Consider the following 20,907-nt stretch of genomic DNA (forward strand, 5'->3'; position numbering starts at 1 on the left):
TGTCTTTTTTCCATTGGACATTCTTTCCTGCTTAGGAAAAAGATTAGTTGACCAGAGTTGAGGGTCCATTTCTGGGCTCTCTATTCTGTTCCACTGGTCTATGTGTCTGTTTTTGTGCCAGTACCATGCTGCCTTGGTGATCACGGCTTTGTACTATAGCTTGAAATCAGGCAATGTGATGCCCCCAACTTTGTTTTTCTTTTTCAACATTTCCTTGACTATTTGGGGTCTTTTATGATTCCATACAAATTTTAAGATTGTTTGTTCCAGGACTTCCAATTCCATCATTGGAATTTTCATCGGGATGGCATTGAAGGTATAGATTGCTCTGGGCAGCATAGACATTTTAACAATGTTTATTCTTCTGATCCATGAGCATGGAATGTTTTTCCATCTTTTTGTGTCTTCAATTTCTTTCATGAGTGTTCTGTAGTTCCTAGAGTATAGATCCTTCACCTCTTTGGTTAGATTTATTCCGAGGTATCTTATGGTTTTTGGTGCTATTGTAAGTGGAATCAATTCTCTAATTTCTCTTTCTATATTTACATTGTTAGTGTATAAGAAAGCAACTGATTTTGGTGCATTGATTTTGTATCCTGCCACATTTTTGAATTGCTGTATGAGTTCTAGTAATTTGGGGGTGGAGTCTTTTGGATTTTCCACATAAAGTATCATGTCATCTGTGAAGAGAGAGAGTTTAACTTCTTTACCAATTTGAATACTTTTTATTTCTTTTTGTTTTCTGATTCCTGTTGCTAGGACTTCTAGTCCTATGTTGAACAATAGTGGCGAGAGTGGGCATCCTTGTTGTGTTCCTGATCTTAAGGGAAAGGCTTTCAGCTTTTCCCCATTGAGGATGATATTTGCTGTGGGTTTTTCATAGATGGATTTTATGAACTTGAGGAATGTTCCGTCTGTCCCTATACTCTGAAGAGTTTTAATCAGGAAAGGATGCTGTTTTGTCAGATGCTTTTTCTGCATCAATTGAGAGGACCATATGGTTCTTCTCTCTCCTCTTATTAATGTGTTCTGTCACATTGATTTGCAAATGTTGAACCACCCTTGCATCCCGGGGATAAATCCCACTTGGTCGTGGTGGATGATCCTTTTAATGTACTGTTGAATCCTATTAGCTAGAATTTTGATGAGAATTTTGGAATCCATATTCATCAGGGATATTGGTATGAAATTCTCCTTTTTGATGGGGTCTTTGCATGGTTTGCAGATCAAGGTAATGCTGGCCTCATAGAATTAGTCTGGAAGCTTTCCTTCTGTTTCTATTTTTTGAAACAGTTTCAGGAGAATAGGTATTCTTTCTTCTTTAAATGTTTGGTAGAATTCCCCAGGGAATCCATCAGGCACTGGACTCTTGTTTTTTGTTTTTGATTACTCTTCAATCTCGTTACTGGTTATTGGTCTATTCAGGTTGTCAATTTCTTCCTGTTTCAGTCTTAGAAGTTTATAGGTTTCCAGGAGGCATCCATTTCTTCCAAGTTGCTTAATTTATTGGCATATAATTGTTGATAATAATTTCTAATAATTGCTTCTACTTCCTTGGTGTTAGTTGTGATCTCTCCCCTTTCATTCATAATTTTATTAATTTGGGTCCTTTCTCTTTTCTTTTGGATAAGTCTGGCCAGTGGTTTATCGATCTTATTAATTCTTTAAAGAACCAGCTTCTAGTTTCTTTGACCTACTCTACCTTATTTCTGGTTTCTAATTCATTGATCTCCTCTCTAATCTTAATTATTTCTCTTCTAATGTGTGGCTTAGGCATCGTTTGTTGTTTTTTCTCCAGTTCTTTAAGGTGTAAAGATAGTTGGTGAATTCAGGATTTTTCTTTTCTTTCTTTTTTTCTTTTCTTTTTTTTTTTTTTTTTTTGAGTGAGGCTTGGATGGCTATGTATTTCCCCCTTAGGACTGCCTTTACAGTGTCCCATAGGTTTTGGACCGATGTGTTTTCATTCTCATTGGTTTCCATGAATTGTTTAAGTTCTTTGGTCCTGGTTGACCCAAACATTCTTAAGCGAGTGGTTATTAGCTTCCAAGTGTTTGAGTTTCTTCCAAATTTTTTCTTGTGATTGAGTTCCAGATTTAAAGCATTATAGTCCGAGAATATGCAGGGAATAATCTTTTGGTATCAGTTGAGACCTGATTTGTGACCCAGCATGTTGTCTATTCTGGAGAAAGTTCCATGTGCACTCAAGAAGAATGAGTATTCTATTGTTTTAGGGTGGAATATTCTGTATATATCTTTGAGGTCCATCTGGTCCAGTGTTTCATTCAAAGCTCTTGTTTCTTTGTTGATTTTCTGCTTAGATGATCTGTCTATTGCTAAGAGTGGAGTATTGAGGTCTCCTACAATTAACATATTATTATCAATATGAATCTTTATTTTCATTAGCAGTTGACTTATGTAGATGGCTGCTCCCATTTTCAGGACATAGATATTTAAATTGTTTGAGTTTCTTGTTGGGTAGACCCTTTAAGAATGAGATAGTATCCTTCTGTGTCTCTAACTACAGTCTAGTTTAAAATCTCATTTGTCCGATATAAGAATTGCTACCCCAGCTTTCTTTTGAGGTCTGCTGGCATGGTAGATGGATCTCCATCTCTTCACTTTCAGTCTGGATGCATCTTTAGTTTCAAAATGAGCCTCTTGAAGACAGCATATGGATGATTCCTGTCTCTTTATCTAATCTGCCACGCTGTGCCATTTTATGGGAGCATTTAGGCTGTTCATATTGAGAGTGATTATTGAAAGATATGGATTTATTGTCATCATGTTGCCTGTGAAGACCTTGTTTTTACAGATTGTCTCTGTAAATTTCTGTTCTATATCACTCGGGGTATTTCTCCTTTTATAGAACCCCTCTTAATATTTCTTGCAGGGCTGGCTTAGTGGTCACATATTCTTTCAGTTTCTGTGGGTCTTGGAAGCTCTGCATCTCTCCATCCATTCTAAATGAGAGCCTTGGTGGATAGAGTATTCTTGGCTGCATTTTCTTCTCATTTAGTACACTGAATATGTCTTGCCAGGCCTTTCTGGCTTGCCAGGTCTCTGTGGATAGGTTTGATGTTATTCTGATATTCCTCCCTCTGTACATAAGGAATCTCTTCCCCCTAACGGCCCTTAAGACGGTTTCCTTGGTTCTAAGATTTGCGAGTTTTACTACTACATGCTGGGGTGTTGATCTGTTCTCCTTGATCTGGGGGGGTGGTCCTTTCTGCCTCGAGGACACGAATGTTTATTTCATTCCCCAGATTAAGGAAGTTCTCAGCTATGATTTGCTCAAATATATGTTCTAGTCTTCTCTCTCTCTCCACCCGCTCCGGGATCCCAATAATTCTGACATTGCAACATTTCATGGCGTCGCTTATTTAGTTCTGTTTTCATGGGTTTTAAGTTGTTTCTCCCAAGGCTTCTCATTTTCCTTCTTTTCTATCAGTTTGTGTTCTAGATCACTAATTCATTCTTCTTTCTCATTTACACGAGCTGTTAGATTATCTAGATTAGATTGGCTCTCATTGATAGCATTTTTGAGTTCTGCCAGTTTAGCTCTCATTTCTGCCCTTAGACACTCTGTGTTGCCATTAATCGATTTCTCCATTCTAGCTATCATCTTCATAACCATAACCCTGATGTCTGTTTCTGACATCATGCGTATATTGGTATCCATTAGGTCTGTGGGAGAGGCCATTGTCTCTGGGTCTATTCTTTGTTGGGAGTTCCTCTTCGTAGTCACTCTGTTGAGTTGTGGTTGAGGGGATGTACAGTCAAAAATATCAACCACAATCCAGGCAAGGTGCACCCTGGGAAAGTTCGGAGCAACTGGAAGCCACCACCAAAAAAACCCAGCCAAAATGAAACCCAAGAATAAGATTTATAAAGTACAAAAAGCAAACGAACAAACAAACAAAACCTACAACCCTCCCCCACAAAACCAACAAAAAAAACCCAAAAAACAAACAAGAACAAAAAAAGGGGGGAGGTGCAGGGAAGATGGCTGTAATTCCTCTATGTGGGCAAGGTAGAGTGTTTCAGCTCTTCCTGGGTGTATTTTGTTCTCTTTGTTAGAGAACAGTACTTCCCAGAGATACAGGGAAGTTAAAACTGGTATATATATAAAGGCAGTATTGAGTAGCGAAAGAGGACTATTTTGAAGCTTATATATATGTGTGAAAAAGTTCAAGTTAAAAAGTTACTATGGAATATGTTGTATCAAACATCTGGTTCAAATGACAAGTAGGTAAAAAAAAAAAGAAAAAGAAACCAGAAACATGAGAAAGAATTAAAAAAAAAGAGAAAAGTTGTTATCTGAGAAATACACAGGCCGTGAGGCAACACCAGGAGCTTAATATACTAATTTTCCCCTGATGTTGGGGTTTTATAGTTTTATGGGGACCCTGGGGTTGTTGTCCCCTTGTTCTTCCAGCTTGTCTTCTGGGGGAGGGGCCTGCCGCCTTGTTTTTCAGTCAGTCCTGCTTGGGTGGAATTGCCCTGCCCCCTATCTAGGGGCTGGAATCTGGGGAAACCCTTTTTTTGGGCTTTTGTTCTCTGGCAGCCTTTCGAGCCTTTTTGGAGGGTTAGAAAAAAGGAAAATGTCTGCACCCAGACCTCTGTCCCACAGGAGAGAAACCACGGTCTGCTCCTCTCTGAATCTTCCAGGACACACAGTCTCCCACTCAGTAAGCCCCGCTGAAAACTGCAGCCTCCCATAGGCAGTGCATGCCACCAGCTATCACCTCAGCGGTGGACCCCAGCTCCTGCTTATCTCTGCCCCCTGTGCCACCAAAACTGGGAGCAATCCCGGACTAGGCAGCACAGGATGCGGCAGGAGTGGTGGCCGGCCTGCAGGTCTATGGGCACAGTTCCAAGCCAGGTCCTCTCTGGTGTGAGCAGCAGGTGGTGGGCGGCGGCTACCTCCAGGCCCCTTTCTGCAGGCTCAAGTCCGTGTCTGGTCCGCCCAGGCAGTCTGTGAAGAGTTTTAAAGAAAACATGCTGTACTTTATCAAATGCTTTTATTGAATCTATGAGAGGATTCTTTTTCTTTCCTTTATTTATATTGTGTATCACACTGATTGATTTGCAGATGTTGAACCACCCTTGCAGCCCAGGAATATGTATCACTTGGTCATGGTGAATAATCCTTTTAATGTACTGTTGGATCCTGTTGGCTATTTTGGTGAGAATTTTTGCATCCATGTTCATCAGGGATATTGGTCTATAATTCTCCTTTTTGATGGGGTCTTTGGGTTTGGAATCAAGGTAATGCTGGCCTCATAGGAAGAGTTTGGAAATTTTCCTTACATTTCTACTTTTTGAAACAGCTTCAGAAGAATAGGTATTAATTCTTCTTTAAATGTTTGGTAGAATTCCCCTGGGAAGCCATCTGGCCCTGGGCTCTTGTTTGTTGGGAGATTTTTGATTACTGCTTCACTTTCCTTGCTGGTTATGGGTCTGTTCAGGCTTTCTATTTCTTCCTGTTTCAGTTTTGGTGGTTTATACAACTCTAGAAATGCATCCATTTCTTTCTGATGGCCCAATTTTTTGGCATATAGTTGTTCATAATATGTTCTTAAAATTGTTTGTGTTTCTTCGTTGGCTGTGATCTCTCCTCTTTCATTCATGATTTTATTTATTTGGGTCCTTTCATTTTTCTTTTTGAGAAGTCTGGCCAGGGGTTTATCAATCTTATTATTCTTTCAGAGAATCAGCTTCTAGTTTTGTTGATCTGTTCTACTGCTCTTTTGGCTTCTATTTCACTGATTTCAGCTCTAATCTTTATCATTTCCCTTCTGCTGGATTTAGACTTTATTTGCTGTTCTTTTTCCAGCTCTTTTTAGATATAAGGTTAGGTCATATATTTGTGAGTTTTCTTGTTTCTTGAGGAAGGCCTGTATTGCTATATACTTCCCTTTTAGGGCCACCTTTGCTGCATCCCAAAGATTTTGAACAGTTATGTTTTCATTTTCATTTGTTTCCATGTATTTTTAAAATTCTTCCTTAATTTCTTGGTTGAGCCATTCATTCTTTGGTAGGTTGTTCTTTAACCTCCATGTATTTATGGTGCTTCCAAATTTCTTCTTGTCGTTTACTCCAAATTTCACAGCATTGCAGTCTGAAAATATACATGGTATGATCTCAGTCTTTTTGTACTAGTTGAAACCTGGTTTATGACCCAGTATGTGATCTATTCTGGAGAATGTTCCATGTACTATTGAGAAGAATGTATATTCTGTTGCTTTAGGGTGAAATGCTCTGAATATATCTGTTAAGTCTACCTGGTCCAGTGTGTCATTCAAAGCCCTTGTTTCCTTGGTAATTCTCTTCTTTGATGACCTGTCTGGTGCTGTGGTGGGATATTAATGTCTCCTACTGTTATTGTATTATTATCAATGATTTTCTTTAATTTTTTAAATTGGTTTATATATTTGGTTGCTCCCAAGTTACGGGCATAACTATTTGCAATTGTTAGAACTTCTTGTTGGATAGACCCTTTTATTATGATGTAGTGTCCTTTTTTATCACTTATCACACTCTTTGGTTTAAAATCTGGTTTGCCTGATATAAGAATGGCCACTCCAGACTTTTTTACATGTCCATTAGCATGATAAATGGTTCTCCATCCCCTCACTTTCAATCTGGAGGTTTCTTTCAGTCTAAAATGAGTCTCTTTTAATCAGCCTATAAATGGGTCTTTTTTTTAATACATTCAGATATTCTATGTCTTTTTTTTTACATTTTTAAAATTTTTTTATTGCTATGTTAATCACCATACATCATTAGTTTTTTAAATATTTTTTATTGTTATGTTAATCACCATACATTACATCATTAGTTTTTGATGTAGTGTTCCATGATTCATTGTTTATGCATAACGCCCAGTGCTCCACGCAGAATGTGCCCTTTTTAATACCCATCACCAGGCTAACCCATCCCCCCAATCCCCTCCCCTCTAGAACCCTAAGGTTGTTTTTCAGAGTCCATCGTCTCTCATGGTTCGTCTCCCCCACTATTGGGATGAAATCCCAATAGTTCATTTTTGCCCTTGTTTCCCTTTCCTTTGGTGATGTTTCTAGGAAGAAGTTGTTGCAGGTGAGGTCGAAAAGGTTGCTGCCTGTGTTCTCCTTTAGGATATTGATGGACTCCTGTCTCACATTTAGGTCTTTCAACCATTTGGAGTCTATTTTTGTGTGTGGTGTAAGGAAATGGTCCAGTTTCATTCTTCTGTATGTGGCTGTCCAATGTTCCCAACACCATTTGTTGAAGAGACTGTCTTTTTTCCATTGGACATTCTTTCCTACTTTGTAAAAGATTAGGTGACCATAGAGTTGAGGATCCATTTCTGGGCTCTCTCTTCTGTTCCATTGATCTATGAGTTTGTTTTTGTGCCAGTACCATACTGTCTTGATGATGACAGCTTTATAATAGAGCTGGAAGTCCGAAATTGTGATGCCGTCAGCTTTGCTTTTCTTTTTCAACATTCCTCTGACTATTCGGGGTCTCTTTTGGTTCCATACAAATATTAGGATGATTTGTTCCATTTCTTTGAAAAAAGTGGATTGTATTTTGATGGGGATGGCATTGAATGTGTAGATTGCTATAGGTAGCATTGATATGTTCAGAATCTTTTTTCTTCCAAACCTTGAGCATGGAACGTTTTTCCATTTCTTTGTGTCTTTCTCAATTTCTTTCATGAGTATTTTATAGTTTTCTGAGTACAGATCTTTTGCCTTTTTGGTTAGATTTATTCCTAGGTATCTTATGGTTTTGGGTGCAATGGTAAATGGGATCGACTCTTTGATTTGTCTCTCTTCTGTCTTGTTCGTGTATAGGAATGCCACTGATTTCTGTGCAATGATTTTATATCCTGCCACTTTACTGAATTCCTGTATGGGTTCTAGCAGTTTTGGGATGGAGTCTTTTTGGTTTTCCACATAAAGTATCATATCATCTGCCAACAGTGAGAATTTGACCTCCTCTTTGCCGATTTGGATGCCTTTGATTTCTTTTTGTTTCCTGATTGCTGTGGCTAGGACTTCTAATACTATGTTGAATAGCATTGGTGAGGGTGGAAATCCCTCCTGCGTTCCTGACCTTATGGGGAAAGCTTTCAGCTTTTCCCCATTGAGAATGATATTCGCTGTAGGTTTTTCAAAGCAGCTTTTATGATATTGAGGTAGGTACCCTCTATCCCTACACTCTGAAGAGTTTTGATCAAGAAAGGATGCTGTACTTTGTCAAATGCTTTTTCTGTATCTATTGAGAGGATCATATGATTCTTGTTCTTTTGTTAATGTATTGTATCACGTTGATTGATTTGAGGATGTTGAACCAGCCTTGCAGCCCAGGAATAAATCCCACTTGGTCATGGTGAATAATCCTTTTAATGGACTGTTGGATCCTATTGGCTAGTATTTTGGTGAGAATTTTTGCATCCATGTTCATCAAGGATATTGGTCTATAATTCTCCTTTTTGATGGGGTCCTTGTCTGGTTTGGGGATCAAGGTAATGGTGACCTCATAAAATGAGTTTGGAAGATTTCCTTCCATTTCTATTTTTCGGAACAGTTTCAGGAGAATAGGCATTAATTCTTCTTTAAATGTTTGGTAGAATTCCCTGGGAAGCCATCTGGCCCCGGGCGTTTGTTTCTTGGGAGATTTTTGATGGCTGCTTCAATTTCCTTAGTGGTTATAGGTCTGCTCAGGTTTTCTATTTCTTTCTGGTTCAATTTCGGTAGTTGATACATCTCTAGGAATGCACCCATTTCTTCCTGGTTATCTAATTTGCTGGCATAGAGTTGCTCATAATATGTTCTTAAAATTGTTTGTATTTCTTTGGTGTTGGTTGTGGTCTCTCCTCTTTCATTCATGATTTTGTTGATTTGGGTCATTTCCCTTTTCTTTTTGATAAGTCAGGCCAGGGGTTTATCAATCTTGTTAATTCTTTCAAAGAACCAGCTTCTAGTTTTGTTTATCTGTTCTACTGTTCTTTTGGTTTCTATTTCATTGATTTCTGCTCTGATCTTTATTATTTCTCTTCTCCTGCTGGGTTTAAGCTTTATTTGCTGTTCCTTCTCCAGCTCCTTTAGGTGTAGGTTTAGGTTGTGTATTTGAGACCTTTCTTGTTTCTTGAGAAAGGCTTCTATTGCTATATACTTTTCTCTTAGGACTGCCTTTGCGGCATCCCAAAGATTTTGAACAGTTGTGTTTTCATTTCATTGGTTTCCATGAATTTTTTAAATTCTTCTTTAATTTCCTGGTTGACCCATTCATTCTCTAGTAGGATGCTCTTTAGCCTCCATGTATTGGAGTTCTTTCCGACTTTCCTCTTGTGATTGAGTTCTAGGTTCAAAGCACTGTGGTCTGAAAATATGCAGGAAATATTTCTAATCTTTTGGTACCGGTTGAGACCTGATTTGTGACCTAGGATGTGATCAATTCTGGAGAATGTTCCATGGGCACTAGAGAAGAATGTGTATTCCACTGCTTAGGGATGGAATGTTCTGAATATATCTGTGAAGTCCATTTGATCCAGTGTGTCGTTTAAAGTCTTTATTTCCTTGTTGATGTTTTGCTTAGATGATCTGTCCATTTCAGTGATGGGGATGTTAAAGTCCCCCACTATTATTGTATTGTTGTCGATGTGTTTCTTTGCTTTTGTTATTAATTGCCTTATATAATTGGCTGCTCCCATGTTAGGGGCATAGATATTTACAATTGTTAGATCTTCTTGTTGCATAGGCTCTTTAAGTAGAATATAGTGTCCTTCCTCATCTCTTATTACAGTCTTTGTTTTAAAATCTAATTTGTCTGATATAAAGATTGCCACCCCAGCTTTTTTTGGGTCCATTAGCATGGTAAATGGTTTTCCACCCCCTCACTTTCAATCTGGGGGTGTCTTTGGGTTTAAAATGAGTCTCTTGCAGACAGCATATTGATGGGTCTTGTTTTTTAATCCAATCTGATAGCCTGTGTCTTTTGATTGGGGCATGTAGCCCATTTACATTCAGGGTAACAATTGAAAGATATGGATTTAGTGCCATTGTATTGCCTGTAAGGTGACTCTTACTCTATATTGTCTGTATTCCTTTCTGGTCTATGCTGGTTTTAGGCTGTCTCTTTGCTTAGAGGACCCCTTTCAATATTTCTTGTAGCGCTGGTTTCGTGTTTGCAAATTCCTTTAGTGTTTGTTTGTCCTGGGAGCTTTTTATCTCTCCTTCTATTTTCAATGACAGCCTAACAGAATATAGTATCCTTGGCTGCATATTTTTCTCATTTAGTGCTCTGAAGATATCATGCCAGTCCTTTCTGGCCTGCCATGTCTCTGTGGATAGCTCTGTTGCCAATCTAATGTTTCTACCATTATAGGTTACATATCTCTTCTCCCAAGCTGCTTTCAAGATTTTCTCTTTGTCTCTGAGACTCGTAAGTTTTACTATTAGGTGTTGGGGTGTTGACCTATTTTTATTGATTTTGAGAGGGGTTCTCTGTGCCTCCTGGATTTGATGCCTGTTTCCTTTCCCACATTAGGGAAGTTCTCTGCTATAATTTGCTCCAATATACCTTCTACCCTTCTCTCTCTTTCTTCTTTTTCTGGGATCCCAATTATTCTAATGGTGTTTCATCTTATCATATCACTTATCTCTCGAATTCTGCCCTCGTGATCCAGTAGTTGTTTCTCTCTCTTTTTCTCAGCTTCTTTATTTTCCATTATTTGGTCCTCTATATCGCTGATTCTCTCTTCTGCCTCATTTATCCCAGCAGTTAGAGCCTCCTTTTTTGATTGCACTTCATTAATAGCCTTTTTGATTTCCATTTGGTTAGATTTTAGTTCTTTTATCTCTCCAGGAAACGTTTCTCTAATAACTTCCATGCTTTTGTCAAGCCCAGTTAGTATCTTTAAAATCATGATTCTGAACTCTAGGTCTGACATTGTACTAATGTCCGTATTGAGTAGGTCCCTTGCAGACGATACTACCTCTTGTTCTTTTTTTGAGGTCATTTTTTTCATCTTGTCATTTTGTCCAGAGGAGAATAGCTGAATGAGAGAAGAAAATGCTAACAGTTTAACAACGTCCCCAGCAAATATACTCTAAACAAATCAGAAAAAACCTGAAACAAGAGGAAATGAAAGGGAAAGAAAGAAAAAAGAAAGAGAAAAAGAAGAAAAAGAAAAAGATAAAAACAAACAAAAACAGAACAAAACAAAACAAAACAAAACCAGAATATGATCAAATATGATCAGGCTGGTGCATAGATCAGTGCCACACACTAGATTTTGGGTGTATTTTGGTCTGTTAGAAGAAAGTGCCTCCTAAAATTTTAAAGAAAGAAAGACTTATATATTTACAAAATAAGGGTTGATACAATGAAGGGATGGAAGATGACTGTAAGGATGAAAATTATAAAAGATTTTATAAAACTAATCGATAAGAAGTTGTTTGAAAAAAGAAAGATGATTTAAAAAAAAGAAAAATTAAGGAGAGAATGTGATCAGGTATGAGACTAGAAGAAAGCCATACACTAGTGATTTAGGGTATACTTTGATCTGTTAGAAGAAACTATGTCTCAAAATTTTAAAGAGAGAACAACTTATATATATATGCCAAAAATAAGGGTATTCAATATGAAGGGATAGAATATGACTCTAAAAATGAAAAATAAATTTTTCTTTCAAAAAGGAATTGATAAGATGGTTGAAAAATGGAAAAAGAAAAATAAAAAAAAAACAGTTAAAAAATTGTTTGAAAAACTAATGAATCATGGTAAAATAGCCATGAATTCCATGTGCAGTATTCCCCTAGCGCTGGAGTTCTCCCATTCTTGATTGGTAAACTTGGTCTTGGCTGACTGTTCCTGCTGATCTTCTGGGGGAGTGGCCTGTTGCCGTGGTTCCCAAATGTCTTTGCTGGAGGCGGAATTGCCCCGCCCTTGTCAGTCCAGGCTAAGCAATCTGCTCGGGTTTGCTCTTGGGAGTTTTTGTTCCTTGTAAGCTTTCCGTATAGCTTTGGAGGACAAGAGTGAAAATGGTGGCCTCCCAATATCCGCACGGAGGAGCCGAGAACTCGGGGCCCCGCTCCTCCGTACGCCCCCAGAGAAAAGCAGTCACAGCCATCTCCCTGGTCTTCGGCCACAGTCTGCGCTCCCCTGGCCTGTGTCTGTGTGTTTCTTTCTCTGGCACCAGAGTCGGTATGGAGTCTCCAAACCTAGCAGATCCCTGCGGTGCGCTCCCGTGCCGCTCCTCTTGGGGGAGGAAGGAGAGTCTCCCCGGATCTGCCGCTTGTTGGGTCCCTGATGCAGGAGCAGTGGCCCGACTGTGTCGCCAATCACAGTTTATGGCAATCCCGAGCTGAGAGTCCGCACCTTGGCTCTGTCTCTGCAGCCAGCTTCCCCGCTCTAATACCTGTGAGTATTAGGTATTAGGTATTAGTATTAGGTATCTGCTACACTCAGGCACCCCCAGTCTTTCTGTGACCCCGAGGGTCCTGAGACTACACTGTCCCGCGAGGGTTCCACCCCTCACTTAGCCACTGAAGCGACGTCCCTCAGCGGAGCCGACTTCTCAAAGTTCCGATTTTGTGCTCCGCGGCTCTATCACTTGCCAGAAGCGGCCGACGGAGGCCCCCTCCCCCGCTGTCTATCCTCCCGAATATCGCCTCGGATTCACTTCTCCACACGTCCTACCTTCCAGGAAGTGGTCGCTTTTCTGTTCAGAGAGTTGTTGCTACTCTCTTCTTCGATATCCTGTTGAGTTCATAGGTGTTCAGAATGGTTTGATCCCTATTCAGCTGAATTCCTGAGACCAGACAAAATCCAGGTCTCCTACTCCTCTGCCATCTTGCTCCGCCTCCCCTCAAATATATCTTCTAGTTCTCTCTCTCTCCACTCCCTCTGGGATTCCAGTAATTCTGTCATTGGAACACTTCATGGTGTCACTTATTTCTCTGATTCTAGTTTCATGGATTCTGAGTTGTTTTTCCCTGGCCTCTTCTTTTCCTTTTTTATCTATTAAATTGTCTTACAGGTCACTGATTCATTCTTCTACCTCACTTACCCTAGCTGTTAGATTATCTAGATTAGATTGGATCTCATTGATAGCATTTTTTTAAGTGGGTATTTTATTTATTTTTTACTTAAACCTATAAACCAACCAGCCAAACTGGTACTATTACCATGATACATTAAAATATAAAACATCTTTCTACAAATACTAGAATAATGAACAAATTAACAGTTCTATTAAAACATCACAAGGGACAGAGGAAATCAATGAAGCACATTATAGCTTAACCCTTCACTGTTAGTAATTGAGGTTATTAACAAGAAAAGCCTCATAATCTTGGAAAATACAGATTATCCTTCATCACACGTCTTTGTATCTTCACTTCTTATTCTTGAGATTAGATTCTAGAGCCTAAAGATATCCACATTAGTATTGTATCTGGTTATCTATAGCCAGAAACACCTTTTATCATGTTGTCCATAGCAGCCAACGCTACTGAAACCTCTTTGACTCCAATCATACCACCTCAATGGACCCATTAATTATAATGGGAAACAGAATATCGAGGCAGAGTTATATAGGACCTTAAAAGACAAAGCCTAGGAAAAGTAATACAGCCACCGCCCAAATTGAGATCAAATAATATACTCATCGTCACACATCTTCAGGCTGTATGTTCACAGAGTAATTTGGGAACAAATCCATTATTTGCTGGGTACTAAAATACTTAACAGATTGTTGTATTACACTATGGCTTTCCCCAGAAGTTTCTAAGATGGATTCCACATCGCTGATGGAATTTTGCTGGAACTGGATCTGGGGCTGCAGGGATTCCTCTCCACAGTTCTGGAGCTGATTGTTCCAGTCTTGGGGGCACCAGGTCTAACTGGCCCAGGAATGGTTGCTCCAAGACTGGCTGTTCCAGGTCTGGTTGCTCCAAGACTGGCTGTTCCAGGTCTGGTTGCTCCAATTCAGGTTATTCCAGGTCTGGTTGCTCCATATTGGAAGGTTTCCAGAAGCGTTCCTCAGGTATCTCTGGTGGTAGGAATAGAAGCCTGGGTATTCTGCAGTTGCTGTGCTGTTCTGAGTCACACTCTTGCTCTCCTTCGGTCAGTGGTTTTTCTGCCACCTCTTACATTTCATTTTCTGGTTCTGGAAACAGGTCTTCACCTGCTTATAGCTAAGATTCAGAATGTTGGAAAGTTCTTGCATCTGCTGGAGGCTGAGGTATTTCTGTCTCTGAAATCGATCGTTGAGGACATAGAGTTCGGTCTGAGAGAACACGGTCCTGATCTTCTGTTTCTTGCCCTGGGCTGTATCTTCCTTCCTCACTGTTCTCTCCTCTCCAGATATGGGTGGTAGTTTTACCCTGGGACTGGTGCTGGAGTCGGGGCTGTCCTGAACAAGCAGATCCATGGATGAAGGAAGAAGAGAGACGGTCTCCACATGGGGTGTCTCAGCAGATGACATTTGCAGGGATGCATAATTTTCTTCAGGCCCACAAATCTCAGGCATTGGAGAAGAGTCCTTAGAACTGGGTACTTCAGGGCCAGGTGGGCATTGGGGCAGACCTGGATCTGCACTCATGTTGGTGAGTTGAGGGTAGATGGAAAAAAAAAGAGTGAGATTGTAAGAAAGGCCCAGGCTTATGGATCTAGGTGGAAGAGCTGAGAAGAGTAGGAAGACCTCCAGATGTTAAGAGTCTGAGAAAGACAGGAGGAAGTGTGTCACCACTGCAATAGTAAGAGCCAACCAGCCAAAGGTCTCATTGATAGCATTTTTAAATTCTGCCAGTTCAGCTTTCATTTCTGCCGAGACTCTATGTTGCCATTAATTGATTTCTCCATTCTTGCTATTGTCTTCACAATTGCTAGCCTGAATTCCATCTCCGACATCTTGGTTATATCTGAATCCATTTGTAAATCTACTGCATAAGTCATAATCTCTGAGTCTTTCCTATTTTGGGGGTTCCTCCTCCTAGTCATTCTGTTGATGGGTGGTTGAGGGAATGTATAGAGTCCAAATTATTGACCAGAACCTAAGCAAGATGCACCTGTTTTCTAGGGACCTTAGGGTTGCTGGCCTCTTGTTCTCCCAGCCTGTCTTCTGGGGGAGGGACCTGCTGCACTGTTACTCAGGCAACCCTGTTTGGGTGGAGTTGCCCTGCCCCCCTGTGGTGGGGGATGGGCTCAGTGGGAATCAGTTTTGGCGGCTTTTGTTCTCTGGCAGCTTTCCCTGGCGTATTTCTGTGTCTCTTTCAAGAGTCAGAGCAAAAGAGACTGTTTCCAACCCTCTGCCTCAGAGCAGAGAGATCGCAGTCTGTTCTCCAGTGAGCTCTCCAGGCCACATTATCTCCGTTTCTGTCTGTGCTGCTATAAACTGCAGCGTCCTGCATTGTGTGCCCCTCCGCAGAGCCCCCAGTCCTGCCTCCAGGTTGGGGCACGTCTCTGCCCTTTGTGTTTCTAAAACCACCAGCCACCCCCAGTTCGCATGCACAATCCCGCCGCTCTGGATTTCTGTCCTGGTGGGCTGCCCTAAAGTCCTTTCCCCTTTGCTACTGGTCTGCGAGTCTGTGCCCCATCCCCAGCCTGGAGGCTTTCCCGCACTGGCAGTGCAGGATCCCGATGGCTCCCTCCCCTTTCTTTTTATCTTCCGATATCTGCCCGCAGAATCATGGCTCCCCACTTCATACCTTGAAACCAACCATCTGAGATATTCTGTTTTTAGACCTCCAGATTTTCTTATATCTCAGGCTGATTTCGTGGGTGCTCAGAGTGGTCTGGTAGATATCCAGCTCAATTCCAGGGACCAGTTGGAATAGGGTCCCCTACTCCTCTGCCATGTTTTCTCCCAATGTAGAAGAAGATTCTTAGATTCTTAATGGTGCATTGTTAGTATTTGTAATAGAATGTGAAGCTGAAAATTGTGATGTCCCCATCAGCAGTCTTTTCTTCCAGCACAGTATAAAAGAATCCACCACTTCATCCTTTATCACTTGCTGGCTCTCACTGAGGAGCCAGCCCTGAAAGAACAGAATGGAACATTTCTGATAGTGACTGAGGGGAACATGTTAGAAGGTGCCTCTTCGACTCCTCAGTAAAGGCACCAGGTATTTCTGAGCAGATATGCTTATGCACAGGTAGTTTGATTAGTGCTGCTGCTGGCTCTGCAGACAGTGTGATTAAAATTATGGGAGAAATTGAGGTTTTGAAGGGACAAGGGGGACCTCATTCAATTGTAGGTTATTGCAGGAAATTTTTTGACACAACAAAGCTTTGTGAATATAGGACCTATTCTGAAGTTCGACTGATGAGTACTATGACAGAAGTTTGGACTGGAAGAAAATTCAGACCTCCACAAACTTATAAGGAAAAGTAGAACTGTAGAGAGACTCCTAGTGGAGCTCCCATCTTTCTGTCCTGACTGAAATTTCTCTCAGGATCATGAACAATAACCTGTGTTTTTACTGACTCGGAGATTCTTACTGCCATATGGCAGAGCAAGCACTGGGATGCCATTTCTGGTTTGTAGAAGACCATTATCCAGGAAAAGTGCAATTGCTGTAATTTTTTACTGGGAATTTAAAGAAATCTGCTATCTTTAGGAGAGAAATAAAGGAATCAGCCATCAGATAATATGGAACAGATAAGCAATATTTGTCTTTAGTACTGTGGTAGGTGCCCTGGAGAATTCAGAGAAAAGTAACAAAATCTAGTCAGGCAAACAAAGCTACATACATGGAACAATCAGGCCACTCTGGCTCCTCTGCTTAAAAAAAAACTTCAGTGACTTCTCTGTCTACAGCATGAGGTTCCAATAACTTTGCATGCTATATAAGGCCTTCTGATCTACCTCATGCACACTAAATGACAATGCACTTCCCAACCAGGACATTTTTACTCTTCTATCTTTTTATTGTGGTAAAAAATATATCACATAAAATTTGACATTGTATCCATTTTTAAGTGTACAGTTCAGTGGTATTAATTACATTCACAGTGTTGTGTAACCATTACCATGATTTATTTCTAAAACTATTCATCACCCTAAACAGAAACTCTGTAACTATTAAACAATAGCCCTCATTTTCTTCTTCTGTACTCCCGGTCCCTGGTAACCTCTAATCTACCTTCCAACTCTATGAATTTGTCTAACCTAGATATTGCATATAAGTGGAATCATACAATATTTGTCCTTTTATGCTGGCTTATTTCAATTAGAATAATGTTTTCTGATTCATCCGTGTTATAACATATATCAGAAATTAAATTTTTTTAACATATAATGTATTATTTGCTTCAGAGGTACATATCTATGATTCAACGGTCTTGCACAATTCACAGCGCTCACCATAACACATACCCTCCCCAATGTCTATCACCCAGCCACCCCATCCCTCCCACCCCCACCATTCCAGCAACCCTCAGTTTCCTTCCTGAGATTAAGAATTCCTCATATCAGTGAGGTCATATGACACATGTCTTTCTCTGATTGACTTATTTCGCTCAGCATAACACCCTCCAGTTCCATCCACATCATTGCAAATGGCAAGATCTCATACTTTTTGATGGCTGCATAATATTCCATTGTGTATATATACCACTTCTTTATCCATTCATCTGTCGATGGACATCTTGGCTCTTCCAACAGTTTGGCTATTGTGGACATTGCTGCTATAAACATTGGGGTGCATGTACCCCTTTGGATCCCTACATTTGTATCTTTGTGGTAAATACCCAGTAGTGCAATTGCTGGATTGTATGGTAGCTCTATTTTCCACTTTTTGAGGAACCTCCATACTGTTTTCCAGAGTTGCTGCACCAGCTTGCATTCCCACCAACAGTACAGGAGGGTTCTCCTTTCTCTGCATCCCCACCAACATCTGTCCTTTCGTGACTTGTTAATTTTAGCCATTCTGACTGGTGTGAGGTGGTATCTCATTGAGGTTTTGATTTGGATTTCCCTAATGCCGAGCGATGTTGAGAACTTTTTCATGTGTCTGTTGGCCATTTGGATGTCTTCTTTGGAAAAATGTCTGTTCATGTCTTCTGCCCATTTCTTGATTGGATCATTTGTTCTTTGGGTGTTGAGTTTGATAAGTTCTTTATAGATTTGGGATTCTAGCCCTTTATCTGATATGTCATTTGCAAATATGTTCTCCCATCTGTCAGTTGTCTTTTGGTTTTGTGGACTGTTTCTTTTGCTGTGCAAAAGCTTTTTATCTTGATGAACTCCCAGGAGTTCATTTTTGCCCTTGCTTCCCTTGCCTTAGGTGATGTTTCTCAGAAGAAGTTCCTGCGGCTGAGGTCGAAGAGGTTGCTGCCTGTATTCTCCTTTAGGATGTTGATGGACTCCTGTCTCACATTTAGGTCTTTCAGCCATTTTTAGTCTATTTTTGTGTGTGGTGTAAGGAAATGGTCCAGTTTCATTCTTCTGCATGTGGCTGTCCAATGTTCCCAACACCATTTGTTGAAGAGACTTTTTTCCATTGGACATTCTTTCCTGCTTTGTTAAAGATAAAGTTGACCATTGAGTTGAGGGTCCATTTCTGGGCTCTGTATTCTGTTACATTGGTCTATGTGTCTATTTTTGTACCAGTACCGTACTGTCTTGATGATGACAGCTTTGTAATAGAGATTGAACGCCGGAATTGTGATGCCGCCAGCTTTGCTTTTCTTTTTCAACATTCCTCTGGCTATTCGAGGTCTTTTCTGGTTCCATACAAATCTTAGGATTATTTGTTCCATTTCTTTGAAAAAAGTGGATGGTATTTTGATGGGGATTGCATTGAATGTGTAGATTGCTCTAGGTAGCGTTGACATCTTCACAATATTTGTTCTTCCAATCCATGAGCATGGAACGTTTTTCCATTTCTTTGGTCTTCTTCAATTTCTTTCATGAGTATTTTATAGTTTTATGAGTACAGATTCTTTCCCTCTTTGGTTAAATTTATTCCTAGGTATCTTATGGTTTTGGGTGCAATTGTAAATGGGATAGATGCCTTAATATCTCTTTCTTCTGTCTTGTTGTTGGTGTATACGAATGCCACTGATTTCTGTGCATTGATTTTATATCCTGCCACTTTACTGAATTCCTGTATGAGTTTAGCAGTTTTGGAGTGGAGTCTTTTGGGTTTTCCACATAAAGGATCATATCATCTGCAAACAATGAGAGTTTGACAACTTCTTTGCCAATTTGGATACCTTTTATTTCTTTTTGCTGTCTGATTGCTATGGTTAGGACTTCTAATACTATGTTGAATAGCAGTGGTGATAGTGGACATCCCTGGTGTGTTCCTGACCTTAGAGTCAAAGCTCTCAGTTTTTCCCCAGAGAATGATATTTGCTGTAGGTTTTTCATAGATGGCTTTTATGATATTGAGGTATGTACCCTCTATCCCTATACTCTGAAGAGTTTTGATCAAGAAAGGATGCTGTACGTTGTCAAATGCTTTTTCTGCATCTATTGAGAAGATGATATGGTTCTTGTTCTTTCTTTTATTAATGTATTGTATCACAGTGATTGATTTGCAGATGTTGAACTAACCTTGCAGCCCAGGGATAAATCCTACTTGGTCATGGTGAATAATCCTTTTAATGGACTCTTGGATATTATTGGCTACTATTTTGGTGAGAATTTTTGCATCTGTATTCATCAGGGATATTGGTCTATAATTCTCCTTTTTGATAGGGTCTTTGGTTTTGGGATCAAGGTAATGGTGGCCTCATAAAACGAGTTTGGAAATTTTCCTTCCATTTCTATTTTTTGGAACAGTTTCAGAAGGATAGGTATTAATTCTTCTTGAAATGATTGGTAGAATTCGCCTGGGAAGCCATCTGGCCCTGGGCTTGTGTTTCTTGGGAGATTCTTGATGACTGCTTCAATTTCCTTAGTGGCAGTAGGACTGTTCAGGTTTTGTATTTCTTCCTGGTTCAGTTTTGGTAGTTGATACATCTCTAGGAATGCATCCATTTCTTCCAGGTTATCTAATTTGCTGGCATATAGTTGCTCACAATATGTTCTTATAATTGTTTGTATTTCTTTGGTGTTGGTTGTGGTCTCTCCTCTTTCATTCATGATTTTGTTGAGTTGGGTCATTTCTCTTTTCTTTTTGATAAGTCTGGCCAGGGGTTTATCAATCTTGTTAATTCTTTCAAAGAACCAGCTCCTAGTTTCGTTGATCTGTTCTACTGTTCTTTTGGTTTCTATTTCATTGATTTCTGCTCTGATCTTTATTATTTCTCTTCTCCTGCTGGGTTTAGGCTTTATTTGCTGTTCCTTCTCCAGCTCCTTTAGGTGTAGGTTTAGGTTGTGTATTTGAGACCTTTCTTGTTTCTTGAGAAAGGCTTGTATTGCTATATACTTTCCTCTCAGGACTGCTTTGCGGCATCCCAAAGATTTTGAACAGTTGTGTTTTCATTTTCATTTGTTTCCAGGAATTTTTAAAATTCTTCTTTAATTTTCTCCTTGACCCATTCATTCCTTAGTAGGATGCTCTTTAGTCTCCATGTATTTGAGTTCTTTCTGACTTTCCTCTTGTGATTGAGTTCTAGTTTCAAAGCACTGTGGTCTGAATATATGGAGGGAATGATCCCAATCTTTTGGTACCAGTTGAGACCTGATTTGTGACCTAGGATGTGCTATATTCTGGAGAATGTTCCATGGGCACTAGAGAAGAATGTGTATTCTGTTGCTTGGGATGGAATGTGTTGAATATATCTGTGAAGTCCATTTGGTCCAGTGTGTCATTTAAAGTCTTTATTTCCTTGTTGATGTTTTGCTTAGATGATCTGTCCATTTCAGTCAGGGGGGTGTTAAAGTCCCCCACTATTATTGTATTGTTGTCGATGTGTTTCTTTGCTTTGATTATTAATTGGCTTTTTTAGTTGGTTGCTCCC

General features: G+C 39.9%; 1 protein-coding gene and 1 pseudogene across 1 annotated transcript in view; one reads left to right on the forward strand and one right to left on the reverse strand.

Moving 5' to 3' along the window:
- Window positions 1–20,907, forward strand: part of OCA2 (OCA2 melanosomal transmembrane protein) — a 480,811-nt gene that overhangs the window by 193,146 nt on the left and 266,758 nt on the right. The gene's annotated exons all lie outside the window — the stretch shown is intronic.
- Window positions 13,664–14,596, reverse strand: LOC112808822 (homeobox protein NANOG pseudogene; annotated as a pseudogene).

Source organism: Callorhinus ursinus, unplaced genomic scaffold (assembly GCF_003265705.2).
Source record: "Callorhinus ursinus isolate GAN/ISIS: 27379988/994484 unplaced genomic scaffold, GSC_fseal_2.0 scaffold78, whole genome shotgun sequence".
Classification (NCBI taxonomy): domain Eukaryota; kingdom Metazoa; phylum Chordata; class Mammalia; order Carnivora; family Otariidae; genus Callorhinus; species Callorhinus ursinus.